The sequence below is a fragment of the Siniperca chuatsi genome, linkage group LG7, assembly GCF_020085105.1.
Source record: "Siniperca chuatsi isolate FFG_IHB_CAS linkage group LG7, ASM2008510v1, whole genome shotgun sequence".
Classification (NCBI taxonomy): domain Eukaryota; kingdom Metazoa; phylum Chordata; class Actinopteri; order Centrarchiformes; family Sinipercidae; genus Siniperca; species Siniperca chuatsi.
Genome location: NC_058048.1, coordinates 28,187,604 through 28,202,056, shown reverse-complemented (window position 1 = coordinate 28,202,056; position 14,453 = coordinate 28,187,604). Strand labels below are relative to the sequence as shown.

The 14,453-nt window shown below is 39.4% G+C and overlaps 1 protein-coding gene across 2 annotated transcripts in view; it reads right to left on the bottom strand.

Annotated features, from left to right (window-relative positions):
- gdpd4a (glycerophosphodiester phosphodiesterase domain containing 4a) overlaps window positions 1–9,263 on the bottom strand; it is a 39,087-nt gene extending 29,824 nt beyond the window's left edge. For both annotated transcript variants that reach the window (XM_044202939.1, XM_044202938.1), the window contains exon 1: window positions 8,988–9,263. The gene's annotated coding sequence lies outside the window, so the exon portion shown is untranslated. The remainder of the gene's footprint in view (window positions 1–8,987) is intronic.
- Between the last annotated feature and the right edge of the window lie 5,190 nt (window positions 9,264–14,453).

The following is a 14,453-nucleotide window of genomic DNA, read 5'->3' as shown; positions in this document are numbered from 1 at the left end:
ACTGTTGAAACATTTTACAGCTGAATCAATTACTCAGTTAACAGAAAATCAATCAGCAACAATTGATTGAAACAGCCCATTTGAGAAGGAAATTGTGAAGGCCATTTTCCACCATTGACATTTTATAGACCAAAGAATTAACCAGTTGATCGAGAAAATTATTTCAGCAGGCCTAAAAAACATCCACTTTCAGAATTAACCAATTAAACTTGAACCAAACTAACCTATGATTTAGGTAATCCAATTAATTAACAACACAGTTTTTTCAATCATGACATTTTATTTCATCCCTGAAAGGACAACATTAAAGTGTTTTTCTGGTTTTATGGTAGAAGCTTGAATACCATTGAACTACCATCTACTCACTGTAGAATCTATCCACACTCTATCCTTAATTTTATACAGAATAATTATGGAGAAAAGAAAATGAATACAAGACAAAACTATCTTCCTGAGAAAGACTCAGTGTGCAAGGCCAGCAGAAGCAACAGTATGTCATCGTCCACAACAATGGACAGAATGCAAAATAATCAGTGGTTGATAACGTTTGCATATTTTAGTTACAGGGTGCGACGAAGGTCTAAATTTTCTGCTACTGACCCAAGAAAACAAGAAAAGGGTGTTTTTTTATGACTGCTCCAGTTTCCACAAGCCTTGTTCTACTTTTCCAAAAGGACTGATTGTTGAGAAAGTCTTCAGTGAACAAAGTCTGCCTTTCTCCTCTGCTGAGACCAAGGACTTGACAACATTTAGGTCAAATACAAAAAAGGAATTCATCATTGAGGAATCCTACACTCAAACCTGTACTTGGTGATATCTGGAGTCAGTATGGAGAATAGAGTTTCTCTCCAGGTGTGAAATGGCCATTGAAGCCATCAAATGTGCTGCTCAAATTCTGGTGACTGACAGAAGTTTTCACATTAATGCTTCTGATGTGTATATTTATGCTCTTTGGTGTCACAAAGAGCTCATGAAGAAATAACTCATTATAAGCATTATTAGTATTATTAGACTGCAAATCGACTGCATGTTATGAATAATGACCTAGAGACGGGACAAAAAGGAGGCGGCTTGTACATTAGCTTAATGATTCTTTTTACTGTGGAATCACTGTCATACACTTTTTAATGGATTTAATGAACTGACAAAGTAAACGGAGTAGGATGCAAACACAGCATTTTTAACCTATTAATCAGGGAAAATACCTGCGCTGACATGCATACGTGGTTACCAAATGATTTGCATAAATATATAGGCCTACATGGCTTATACAAATCAATTATAAGATCACTTCCTGAACACATTCCACAATCAGCAGATGGATTTATTAGTAGTTTAGCTTTTGAAATAATGCCAAGTCACATATCTGCTATCATAAAATCCTGTTGTTGGTTTGTTTGCTTTCACATCACAAGCGAACCGCACAAGAGTCTGCTTGGAAGCGAAGCGGACCGAGACCCCCCTTTTCAAGTATTCTTGGTCCAGTTGTTTGGTCCGCACCAGAGCTCGACTGACAACTTTCACACCAGCCCAAATGAACCACACTAACTGGGCAAACGCACCAGGGTCCGTTTTAACTGAATCAAACAGGTTAGCTGTGAAAGCACCCTTAAAAAGGTTCCTTCAGGTTAAACAGAGCACTGATGTCTGAGACTCCTGGTTCATTATCTAATGACACACACACACAGTAGCTTAACAAACCGTTTGACTGCAGCAGTTAAGGAGAATTCATCATGAAGTAAGGAACCATTCAGCCTTTCAAGAGGTCTGATTTATCACTACTTTAAGTCAGTCTGGAAGGAATTTCCATCAGTGTCTGTTTTGAATGTTGAAATTTGATCCTGAGTGCCAACTTATATTTTAACATTTGAAGCAGCTTTCTGGCTTCAGACAGCCAACTCAGCAGTTCAAAAACTGCAATGCACCAAGAGCAGACTAACCAAATGGACTACCACAAACCCATAAGTCAGTTTTTTTAGATTTTATCAAAAAAGTAAAAAAAACAAACAAACATTCAACTTGCCACCTGAGCTTCCTGGTTCATATTTAATCTTCTGAAAGGTACCTGTAGCAACCCTGCCGCATTAAAACAACACTGCACTGTGGGTCTGAACACCATAGATGTGCCATGAAAATGTCACAGGAGCTGTAGCTGAGCAGTCTTACATCATCATCTCTGGCTGATGTGGGGAACTGAGGCAGCTGGGTAGAGAACAGGTTAGCAATCTGTCATGTTTCACTTGCCTGCTTGGCTCCATTACATCTGATAGAATCACAGACTGCCTCGTGTCCAAGCCAAGCATTAAATTATACCCCGACAGGACTGAGTACAACTGGAAATATGGCACCTATTCACATGAACCGTTATTTTACAGCATCCAGGGAGCCTCTGACATGTTCTTCTTCTGTTGAAACCAGTAAGAGAAGAGATATTTCACTGCTTAGAAATCATAGAAAAAAAGACACTCCTTATAACTTTAAAACTAGCCTCATAATCATCGTGTTTAGATGTTTTCTTCAGTATTAAACGTAATCCAGAGATTGTAGTCGTACATCCACAGTTATAGTGCAAACAGTTAGCAGGTAATTCAGCATGACAGTTCCTGGTGCAGATTTGCCAAAATGTAAAGAAATAATAAGCTAAAAAAATGATTAGGTAAACCTGTACAATTGAATTCAATCCAATACAACTGTTCTGCCATAAAGTCTACTTTTATGATGCCTATAATGTTCAGTATTTTTCTTTTGACACTGTCATAGATGGGAGTTAATTAAATTATATGTTTTAGCATTGAGGTCAAGGTTAGTGATAGAGTTATACTGAACTGCATTATATTGAGGTGTTTAATATTCTGCACCCCTCGTGTGTGTAAATAGGGAGGACAAAGAAATTAGAAACACCTCTCAATATAATGCAGTCCAGTATAACACCACTTTCAACTATGACCTCAATGCTAAACATATAATTGAATTTACACATTTTCGACAATGTCATTATAAAGCTCGTAAAAGTAGAATTTATGGCAGAGCTGTTGTATTGAATAGCAATATATTGTACGGGTATACCTAAGACAGTGGCCACTGAGTGTATATATTTCTGGGAGACCAATTTGGATGCTCATCAAATAAGGACTCCATTATTCCCTGAAGTATCCAGGTATTATAGACACAAAATGAACACCTACAATACAATGCAGGCTCATAAAACAAGACTACAATCTGCAGTAAAGATGCACACATTTGTATAAGTATGAGAAACCTGCACACACATTTATATGTGCGCAAATAACTTGAACAATGTGAATTACCAGATTCAAATACACACCAGCTGAGGTGCAATGAGTGAGTGTATGTGTGTAATAGAAAGCGAGTTGTGTATTTAATTTAATTGGCCCATGTGGAATAAATTCCAGCAACTGACTGACAATGCACGTGTCTTCAGTGATGAGTGTTTGTGAGATGTGTGTTTATGTGCCTGTGTGTTTGTATGCGAGTAATGTTATGACAATAACCATATCTAATGTGTTTATCTCAGTCTAACTCTCACTGCAGTCATCTCAGGACAAGGAGGGAAAATAACAATCTGGAAACAACAAAAGGTAAATCGAGCAAACAAGATTAACTTGGCAGCAGACGGACAGAAAAACGTCTGATGTAAAGAACACGACATGGTTCGTCAGCTAACTGACACTTTTACAACTTCTGTTTGGTCTGCAAACCAGGTTTTCTTCCAACAGTGACAGCAGCAGCTTGTAACTGCAGGGACACAGGTTTGAAACCCCAGAGATTTTGTGGAGTGGCCTCTAAACCAGGCACTTAATCCCTGCTGCTCCTGTGGAGCTGCACGACTGTGGATTCACGATGTGATTATGCAGAAGATTGGATTAAACTTTAATGATCCCCTTGGGGAAATAGAGTATTTGATATATGAATGTGAAGCAGGTCAGTGCTGAGAAAGAAATAAGTGAATGTCAAAAACATGTTGTTTAATAAAAGATAAACAGGGAAATTCTGGCATCTTGCAGTGGATAAATAAACACGAGACAGTTCATCAGCTTATTGCTTTGCATGCGAAATGACACAAGCTAGAAGTAAATAAAACAATGAGTTACTGTGTGGTCCCAACATGCTGCTCTTTTTGCCAGAGATACCCAGCAGCAGGTCCTGGAGCTGAATGTGTCCCAGAGTACCTGGATGAAACTAGGAGAGGGCCGGGGGTGACGAAAAAAGTAATCACAGAGCAGAATACTGAATACACACTACTTGAGGCTACCTGTACAGTGCAAGTGTGTTTCAGTGTGTCAGTGCTCATCTGTCAGAGATATAGATTGATAGATGAATATATAGACATATAGATAGATGGATATATAGATAGAGAGAGAGATGGATAGAGAGAGAGGGATAGAGAGCAGGGGAGACAGTACGCATAAAACAATGCAGCCCTCTGTATCCGGACCAATCAGCTCTTTGCTGTTAACTCACTGTCCAAACACATCACACCATAGCTGACAACAACAACACGTCAACACCACCAACAACTGCCAGGCATGTGCTGATGTGAAGGTTTTGTACTACAGTCATTCTTTGTGTACAAAATGGTGCTAATTACTCTTAAGACAATATGAAAACTCTATTTTAACTAGAAAGCAGTAGTAAAAAGCACATATGTCAACCTAACCATGATTAATCACACTGTAAGTTGCCATGATTTCGTGCTACATTAGTAGGAATAATTAATGCAACGTGAGCATTGATCTTTCCGTCTGCATAGACATTAACACTTGAGTTCTCTTATTGTATCTAGCAGTTATTAGAGGAACTACAGGTTAAGTAACTTGCCCACTGACTTCACCACAGAGCCATGGTGGCTGCTGCTTAGCCTCTATACATACACCCAAACAGCATTAATGACAGCCTGTCATATGCTATTTTGATATAGCACTGATTTACTCTCTAAGAAACAGAGGCAATATTTGCCTTTGAAACCCAACTAAAAACAGAACTGACACAGATTTCTCATAATATTGTTCTTTTCACAGTCCAGTCAGAACTTCTCAGTAATGAACAGCTTGTCCTCTTTGGGCATCTGTTTTTCCCTGTACGCACACACACATTATGATGAAGCATGTATCAGCAATGCTGTTCATGAGTCATGGCAGATTAATGAAAAGCCAACCAACATATTGATTTATTCATTAAACTGCTCGTTACATGTTGTCATCATCACAGCCTCAGTGCAAAGGAAATAACCCATATCAGAGGATGATTTAATTGCTTTTTACTGCTAGACTGGGATCTCTGCCTGTGGGAATATTCATTCACAGAAATAAAACCAATTTAATTAACTTGTAGTCTACAGAAAATTAAAATTAAAAGTTTTAGTAAGCACCTTATAAAAACAATGCGCATGGGAATTCTGAATCTGAGAACTTTTGATTCCAACTGTATGACTCAAAATCTGCTTTACTTACTGTCTTCTGGGAAAAACAACAGTCACATAAAACAACACATACTACTAAAACTTAGACATGTCAGAAGCTGAAAGGTCAGAGAGTTGATTGGGCCTGGAAGGCGGTCGATTTGATTCCCCAGAAATGCTGGGAAGTATGTGGTGCCTACAGGGTAGACTCAGCTCAAGCTGCTGTGCAGCACACGTAAGAGACAGAAACCCAACTGACGCTAATCTTTCTCTTTTTCGACTATGTTTGATGATTTGAATAATCAGCCGAGGAGCCCCCCCGATTCAAACCCCATGCTGTCAGTCATATCTGCCTTTTTGTCCCACTGCATCATTGTACACAGAAGCATACTAAAGGACAGCACCCACCGCAGCCACAGCCTGTTCGCCCTGCTGCCGTCTGGCAAGAGATACAGAAGTATCGGCTGTCGTACCAGCAGACTACAGAGCAGCTTCTTCCCTGGGGCTGTGAGACTCCTTGATTCATCCTCAGCACTCCACCATGTGAAATAGTTTTCATTTCTATGACTTATTATTTATTCACCGATCTACTGTATATTATTTTTCTTTGAGTAGCATAAGGGGAACTACAAAACAAAATCTCATTGAGAAAAAAAGGATTAAGAACTGCATAAGATAAAATAGGCAAAATTATTTATTTATCTTGGGAAAAAGCTATGCTTATTATCTTAACGTATGCCCCTCAGAAGTATTAGTGTCAGTGTGGTAAATTAGATCTTTCCTATTTCGTAATAAAGACCAACTAGAAAATGAATGCAATAAGTCACAGGCGAGGGAGCACCTATAGGATCTCTATCATCCCAGGGGCACAGCTAGCATCCAATCACAAGGATGCATCAAAGTAACGAGCTAGCCAATCACAGCACAGTTGGGTGGGACTTGACACAAAACGGGTGGGGGGAAATATTCACAAGATCATGAGCCAGACTAGCTAGCAAATCCAAGACGAATAATTTCAGACACCTCAATCCTGTGATTTTACCTGGTAGTGGTTTAAGTATCATCTCCGTGCCTCTTGTGAGCTTATAAACCTCACAATCAGGCTAGCTATGTTAGGTTTGACTCGTTTGTTTACCAAATCTTTTTTTTCTCATCTGTCATTTCATTTTGTAATAAATGATTGCTTAGGCAGACAAAACCCCATACATATGAAGACTGTAACTGACATATGCCACTGATGATTATGGTATGTCACTGCTCTGTGCCACTTATAAACAGCATGCCACTCATTTTCCACTGGCAGATATTACTCTCCACCGGCATATCGATGTTGTGCCAATCTTGTGTTTGTCTTATGGAGAGTGGTATGCCATTTTGACGCGTGGTATGTTGTTGCTGTTCAACTGGCATATCACACATAACAGTATGTCACTGACAGGTGTGAATTTCACTGGCAGGTAACTTATAAAACTGGTAGCTTATGCCATAATGTTATACTAGCCATAGCTACACATTAGGCCTGCACAACTAGCATAGCGATCGTGGCCATGGACGAGTTTGACTATTAACGCTAGCTATATGCCAAGGCTATAATGTCAAAATGTCACTTTCTTCATGGAAGAAGAGGCAAAGTATATGTCACTGAAACAGCAGTTATGTTATCTTACAGCGGCATATGTCAGTAAGAACCGGTACATACTGGTGGGGGAGTGGTAAATGACAGTGAAACATAAGTGACATCATGTTTTTAGGTGCCATAAGCCAGCAGCGGTATACCAGTAGACAACAGTGACATACCACTAAAAAAAATTTGACAAATGAGTGGCATATACCACAAGCCACTTTTTGATATTGCCATCAGTCTAGGCAGATCCAAGGGCTCATCCAGGCTCATACTTAAACCAGAGTTGAGATGACTTGACAGTCATAGTTCGGTATAGCAATACAACTACATGTCCATGAGAATAGGAGAGGACTCTGTAAGGTGGACACTTTCCTTACTTCTCCTTGTATTTTTGTGTCCTGAGTAAATACAACATAAAGCCCACAGATTGTTGTCTGAGCCTCTCCACATTTCTGCCTCGAATGCTTTCAACATAGTACCTTTCTGATCAGCTATCACTGCTTTAATATTCACTTCCACTTTAACACTTGTCAGTTTTGTAGTGAGGTGTCAATTCACCAAACATCAGGGCAAGAGAAATGTCTGTTTGCAAATCCTGGATTTTAGAGGACAAGCTAAGAAACTGATGATGTATTATCAGTTTGTCAGTGTGATTAAATGGCTCTTATACTGGGGGTAAACAAACTGTCATGCACGGACGTCACATACAGCATTACTGTGAGCATCTGTCCTGAGGTCATGCTGCGACTTTCAGAGATTTCTAAGTTTCCCTTGATCTCTGCTCCCCATGGTGATGATGAAAACAAGAGCATACCCCTTTTTCATCCATTATTCCTCACACAGCTGTAGCTCTATGAACTGACCTTGGCTGGGTGATAAATGCATAAATGTGTATTTGGTTCAGCCACATGACTCAGCCTACTAACCATCCTTATTGAATAACTGGCAATCTTGAACCTAGAGATTCTGTCAGTGTGTGGTGTATTGATTTGTATTGACCTATGGGATAACAATAAGGCAGCCCGACAGAAACGTGATTCACCTTTCAGTCAAAGGTTACAGCAGCAAACAAAATCAATCACAGCAATGTCACTAAATCAACCATCTGCAGAAGAAATTACATTTGAGCTCAACACTGGCAGAACTAATAATAATAATAATAATAATAATATGTGACTACATAAGCTGCTGAGACACTACTGCAGCCTCTGTCATAGGAAGAGAAAGACTAAACATGCACTCAGTGACCAGCAGTCATTAAAAAAAAACCTAAAAATGCTTGAAAACCTAATAAAGAAATACATGTTGTGTGACTGCAGTCCTCATGAAATAGAAAGTGCAATAATATTGACAGTAACTATAATCTGGCAAATAATGCAGACAATGCAAATAAACGAACAAGGAAGACTAATTACCGTGAAACTCATAGCCACAAGCTATTCTTGCTCAAATGACTTAACGTTTCACTCTAATTTGTAATATCAAACTCATTTCCCAGTTCTTTGAGGAAAAACACGTCAGCTGCCAGCAACTTAAATAAAGACGTAAAACATAAACACCAGTATAAAAATCACAGGTCGTAGGTTTAAAGAGGCATTGATAACACCTGATGCTGACAATATTTCAATTAAAAGGCCAAATGAACAAGAAATGTCTTAAAAGGAAACTAAAAAGGGTTTACGGGATGAAGAATTAAACAAAGTCTGTTATTGTCCTTAATCAGCGCAATATCGTTCAGCTGGCTATAACCTGAAGTAGCTCCATGATACTGAGACGTACTGTCTTACAATGACTGAATTTCCCTGACAACATTTTATCCAGCCCATTCAACACTAACTGATACTTACAGTTCTTAAAATATGCCATATAAAGGTCGTTCAAGTAGCCTACTGACCATACACACTGAAGAATCATCATGTAAGAAAGAAATTAACATTTTCTTACCTAAAAGACGTTTGTTTGCTGCTCGACTGTCCGTTTACTCCGTCTTTTTTTTTTAAATCTTTAGTTATTTTTTGGCCGATAATTTATAAAATGCGTTGTGAAGCACGAGCCGTATGCTGCAGTAGTCTCGTGCAGCAGTGCAGCCTCTCGAGCTCCTTGTGCTGCTGCCTGTGCGAGGACACGGGGACGTACAGTGCCAGCACGCGCCCCGGCTGGGTGAGGAGAGGACTGCAGGCACGAGGCGTCCGCGAGGGGCTCCAACCAACCTGTTGCTTACGTCACCACAGCGCACACCCATGGCTCTCCCAATTAAATTCAAATTACCCAACAAAGACAGTAAAAAAAAATAATCTAAAAATTATATAGAAATTACATTTCTGATTCGTGTGGATTTTGTAATATTAGCACAGAAACAACTATATATATTAATTTTCACTGAAAAAATGTGTTGGCTTCTGCTTCACAGCCTCTGATTAGCCCTTCTCTGTTTTCACAAATAGAAAACTTGAACAAGTGTCCACAAATCCAACAGTGTCCATCTAGTCCAAGTCTTACTAGTCTATCCAAGGCAGTTCTTAATGTAGGGTAAGAGATAAAAAGAGGTCAAATTCTCCTCTAAGAGTGTTTAGGCTCCTATATTTAGTGCATATCATGTTAAGATATAATACAAATATCTTATATTTTCTTGTGCTTCAAGAAGATTGAACGCATCTGGTTACAGAGAGTTATGCCGACATGTTCCTGACACACTGATCTGCATATCTTGTTCTTTTTACGTTTAATGTTTCTTTATATCACGGTGCATCTCAAGCTGCAGAAACGTAGCAAGTATGGCAAGTATTGTAGAAAGACTGTAGCCTGTAGCCAAGATAATAATGAAATACAACAAAAAGGGTGGTAGTGGCAAAGGGCTTACTGTATGTTATTGTTTTAAAGTTTTAAATATTATAGGCGATTGGTTATTTTATTTAAATTAGTAGTATCATGGTAATTCTGCAGAATTATTTAAAAAATGTGGCCAACCAAGGCAATAAAAGGTTTGGGATATCGATTGAACCTAAATGGACCCTCTGAAATGGTTCTATATAAACTATATAACCTTTTGAGGGTGCCAAATACGTAACAAGCTATAGAAAAGGTTCTATATAGAACTACTTATTCTTTGTACAGTATACTGTACCTAAAGGCAAAGTTAAATAACTTACAGTAGGCTACTGTGTCCTCTCTTTATCGTCTCTCACTTCCACATCAGTTCTGTTATGTAATGGCAAAGCCTTTCTATGCATGATGCAGCATCAAAACAGGATTTAATCACCGACAGAACAACAAAGTTGTGCGTAATGAATAAACAAACATCATTAAATGGGCCTGTCGGTGGGTACTGGTGAATTTGTGTGTCTCTGTTTTACATCAGTAGAGATGCTGTGGTAGTAAATCTATTACAGCAGGCAGAACAGGGGCAAATCCCTGCTGACAACAGAGGAGAAGATATTTCCAAACACAGGGAAATGTCAGGCTACAGTTGTTATTACATAACCACAGCCAGGCCTGGCCTGACCCGAATTTCAAGCCCTCTCATAAACTCGACTTATCTGTAACACTAAGTTTTGTCTGAGGGAGTACACACATTCGACATGAACACTCTGCAGAGCACAGACATGAACTCTGCTGCAGAGAGATAGAGGTTATTTCTGGAGGAAATATCTTCAACTTGTAAGTGGAAGGAGTGACTTAAAAACAAAACTGAGTAATGAGCTATTCAAGTAATTAATAATTTAAATCCTGAGGCCTGCACATGAAACAGCATTTTTACACAAGGACGATAGCAAAGCCTGTGGCTTGACAGGGCACAAGTTTACACAAACATCTTTATAACACAGTTTAATGCATAATATATTATCATTTCATGTTTTTTTATAAACACTATCCCAGTCATATTTTAGTAGTTTGGGTCACCATTCCTCCTGGCTATTGATAACATACTGTGTACTCAACTGCTTCATTGTACAGACAGGACCCAGGGCAAAGCAACACAAGATGGTTTTTAGCAAACAAATTTATTCTGTTTACCTAAATAAATATCCCACCTGATACTAGAAGTCAGTATCGAACTTTATATAGTATAACCATGATCACGGTTATTCCAAAAGATGGTTTTGCTGTCTAACATTAACCAGACCTAAGCCACGCTGTAGTTTGCAAACGCAGGTACATCCAACTGTAAAATGCTGGCACTGAACATTTTGTAGATATGTGCAAAATGAATGCTCTTTCTGCTTGCTTCTCAATAACATGACACAGGAGGCTCTGCTGCAAAAGCACTTTGTAATGTATAATGTAAAATTAGAGGATGGGTTAATTTTTCATATAAAAACAAAGTCTATAGCATTTCTTTTTTTAATTAAGACATTCATATGTTCACCTAACAGTGGGGTGTCCTTGCGGTTACAGAAGTAGCCTTGGGAGTCCAGAAAGAAAACAAGCTTTACAACGGCCCTTGAGGTGTGACAGTTTTGTCAACTGTTGTTTCCAAGGTCAAAAATGAACTTAAAGCTAATTTCTGAAGCCAACATGGACGTCCTTTCCTGTAAGTGCTCAGAAATCTGAGAAATCTATGACAACTGTCTCTCCTGAAGAAGATTGCATAATATGATAGAAAGCTCCAGAACAGCTTCTAAACAGACCTGTGATGAGACTGTTTTGATAACTGCCGTTTCCAAGGTCAAGAACGAACTTTGAAGGTGAAGCTGTTTAAGGTTTATGTTCCTTGAACAAGACACAAAGCTGCTCCGTGTGAGCAGCTCAAAGCCGACAGCAGCAGACTGTGGTTAAACTGGGCGGCTCCCAGGTGTGAGTAACTGTCCGAATGTGAAGCAGGGCACTGTCGGAAATGAACACTCGCTCTGTTAAATTTCCCCAGATGAATAAAGGCTAAAAGAGCAAGTTATCAAGTGTTTCTCAAGGTAGAAAAAGTAGAAAGAAATGACCTCCTTTAGTTTCAGGTCAAGAGCGCCAATCTGCAATACACACACACACACACACACACACAGTAACTGGGGTCCCCTCGCTCTGCTTATGCAACTCCTACGCAGAGCGTTACCATAGCGACTCAGTGCACCTTTAATCATAATGCATTGAATCTGGTCAACAAGGCATGGGTCGCCATGGTAACAGAACCATTACAACAGCAACCTTTATGAAGGAGAAACCTCCCACACACACACACACACACACACACACACACATAGAGCTTTATAGCAGTGCATGAGTGATGATAGCCAGTAAAAGACATCTGTTTACTGAGCAAACAATTAGTCCAAGAGATAATGGACACACGCAAAACTTCCACCACCTACTACATCGCTACATCCCAACCTGTGGCCTCCAAAGAGTTTGGTCAGTGCAACACAGATCAAGGTAACAAATATTTCCTTAAAAAATAAAAAAATAAGAGACTTTGAACTGGACAGTTCTGGATGTTGAGCATCATAATCCATCATAAGCAAGTCTCTAACATCCCTGTAGTCTGTATACTGATGACAGCAGAGCCCAACTACAACGTCCTGCATCCCAAGTGCTCTCACCAGGAAATACCTGTGGATATTGAGCTCTGAGCGCTGCCAAAATGTAGGAAACCACACAGCAGTACAGTGGCTGAACCCTTTCATTTATACCGTGCCTTAATAATTCCTGCTAACGTAACCAAAATAATTCAACCTTACTCTATAACCAAACTACAATTCCAAAAAGCAGAACTAAAGCTAAACAGGTTTAGAACAAGGCTAATAGTCTACATCCATGCTAGCATCTCTGTGAAGCTACTCATGTCGCTTTGCTTAGCTAAATGCTAACATCATCATGCTAACATGCTCACATTGACAATGATAACGGGCTGATGTTTAGCCGGTAGAATGTTTACCATGTTTGCCATCTCGTTAGCGTGTTAGCATGCTGTTTGCAAATTGGCACTAAACACAAAGTACAGCTGAGACTGATGGAAATGTTTTGCAGGTATTTGGTCATAGACCAAAGTATTGGACAAATCCAAATTTTGGACCTGATGATTGCGCTAGATGAAAAGCCAGAGGATCACCAAAGTTATTAGGATTTATCCTCTGGACACCATGGATAGCTGTACAGGAATTCATAGCAATCCATCCAATAGTTGCTGAGATATTTCAGTCTGCACTGAAGTGATGGACAGATCGACACTGACATCCCTAGAGCCACGCCAATCGTGTGGCTAAAAAAAAATCCAATTCAGTGCTTACTATGACCGCAAACATTACCGTAATATTTTATGTGCAAATGTTAAAACTCCACAAATCTCAACCAGTGTGAAAAATTCCCAAAGATATGATTTGTTGCAGGCTGGCTGTTACACTGGCTTGCATTGGACTGTAACAGTGTTCATGTTATTGTGTCCACACTGAAGTTTTTAGCCATTGATTTTAATTTACCTGCCAACCAGAATGACAAACAAAGGAGCTTGTCAAAATAGCTTGCTACTGTCAGTCTTTGAGGAGAAGAACTCAAATGTGGAGACTCAGATGAATCCTGGTGGTTATTATTTTTTAATCAAAAGGCAGGTAGAAAGAACAGAGGAGGTTGTTGGCAAAACAATAAATATCGAATTGCTGAAGCTGTACAAACCAAATAGAAATATAGAAATAGAAATTTCAGTCAGGACCAAAGTGGTAGACCGACTGACCGACTGCCATAGAGCTACGTCGCTCTATGGCAATACAGTTTAGCAGTAGGGCCATTTCTTTTTGTAGTGTGGATATGAACATGCATGTTTTTTGAAGGACACCTTTGATTTCATTGACAGTATATTAAGATGTTATACAGTCTGCTGCCTTCATTGTGGTACATAAGAGAAACTAAACAACTTGTGCTGTTCTTCTACAGCTGCTTCTAAGCTCTGGACATTTTAAACATTCAACCGATGCTCCTGTTCACAGTGGATTACAATGAGTTAGCATGTTGTGATCATAATGTTGTGCTCTATCAAATGACATTCCTCTCTCGCGCTCAACCCACCATTCATCTGAAAGGATACTTCAATCTGTACACAGAAGAAAAAGGAAGAGGCGGACTGAAAACTCGTTATCTCTCGGTACCTCCCCACTCTGTTTCTCTCATCCACAGGTTGAAATGGAAAATGAAATCTCTTTGTATTCTCATGTTTATTATTCTCTGCACACTCCCCAACCTTCTTATCTGTTAAACCCCTGTCCTTCTCTTTCCTCACCTCCCTCCCTTGCAGTCATGCAGAGTGATTGAACAGCCCATTAGGATCCCTGCTGGCCACATGAGGAGCATTAAACAGAGACATATACGCATACATTTAGCCAGCAGAGCTCTGCTGCTCAACACATTTCCTCACAAAGAACTAAATTAAATCTTGCTCACATGTATTATTTATTCTTAAAGGGGAGATCAGGTGTCCTTCACTTGGATGTT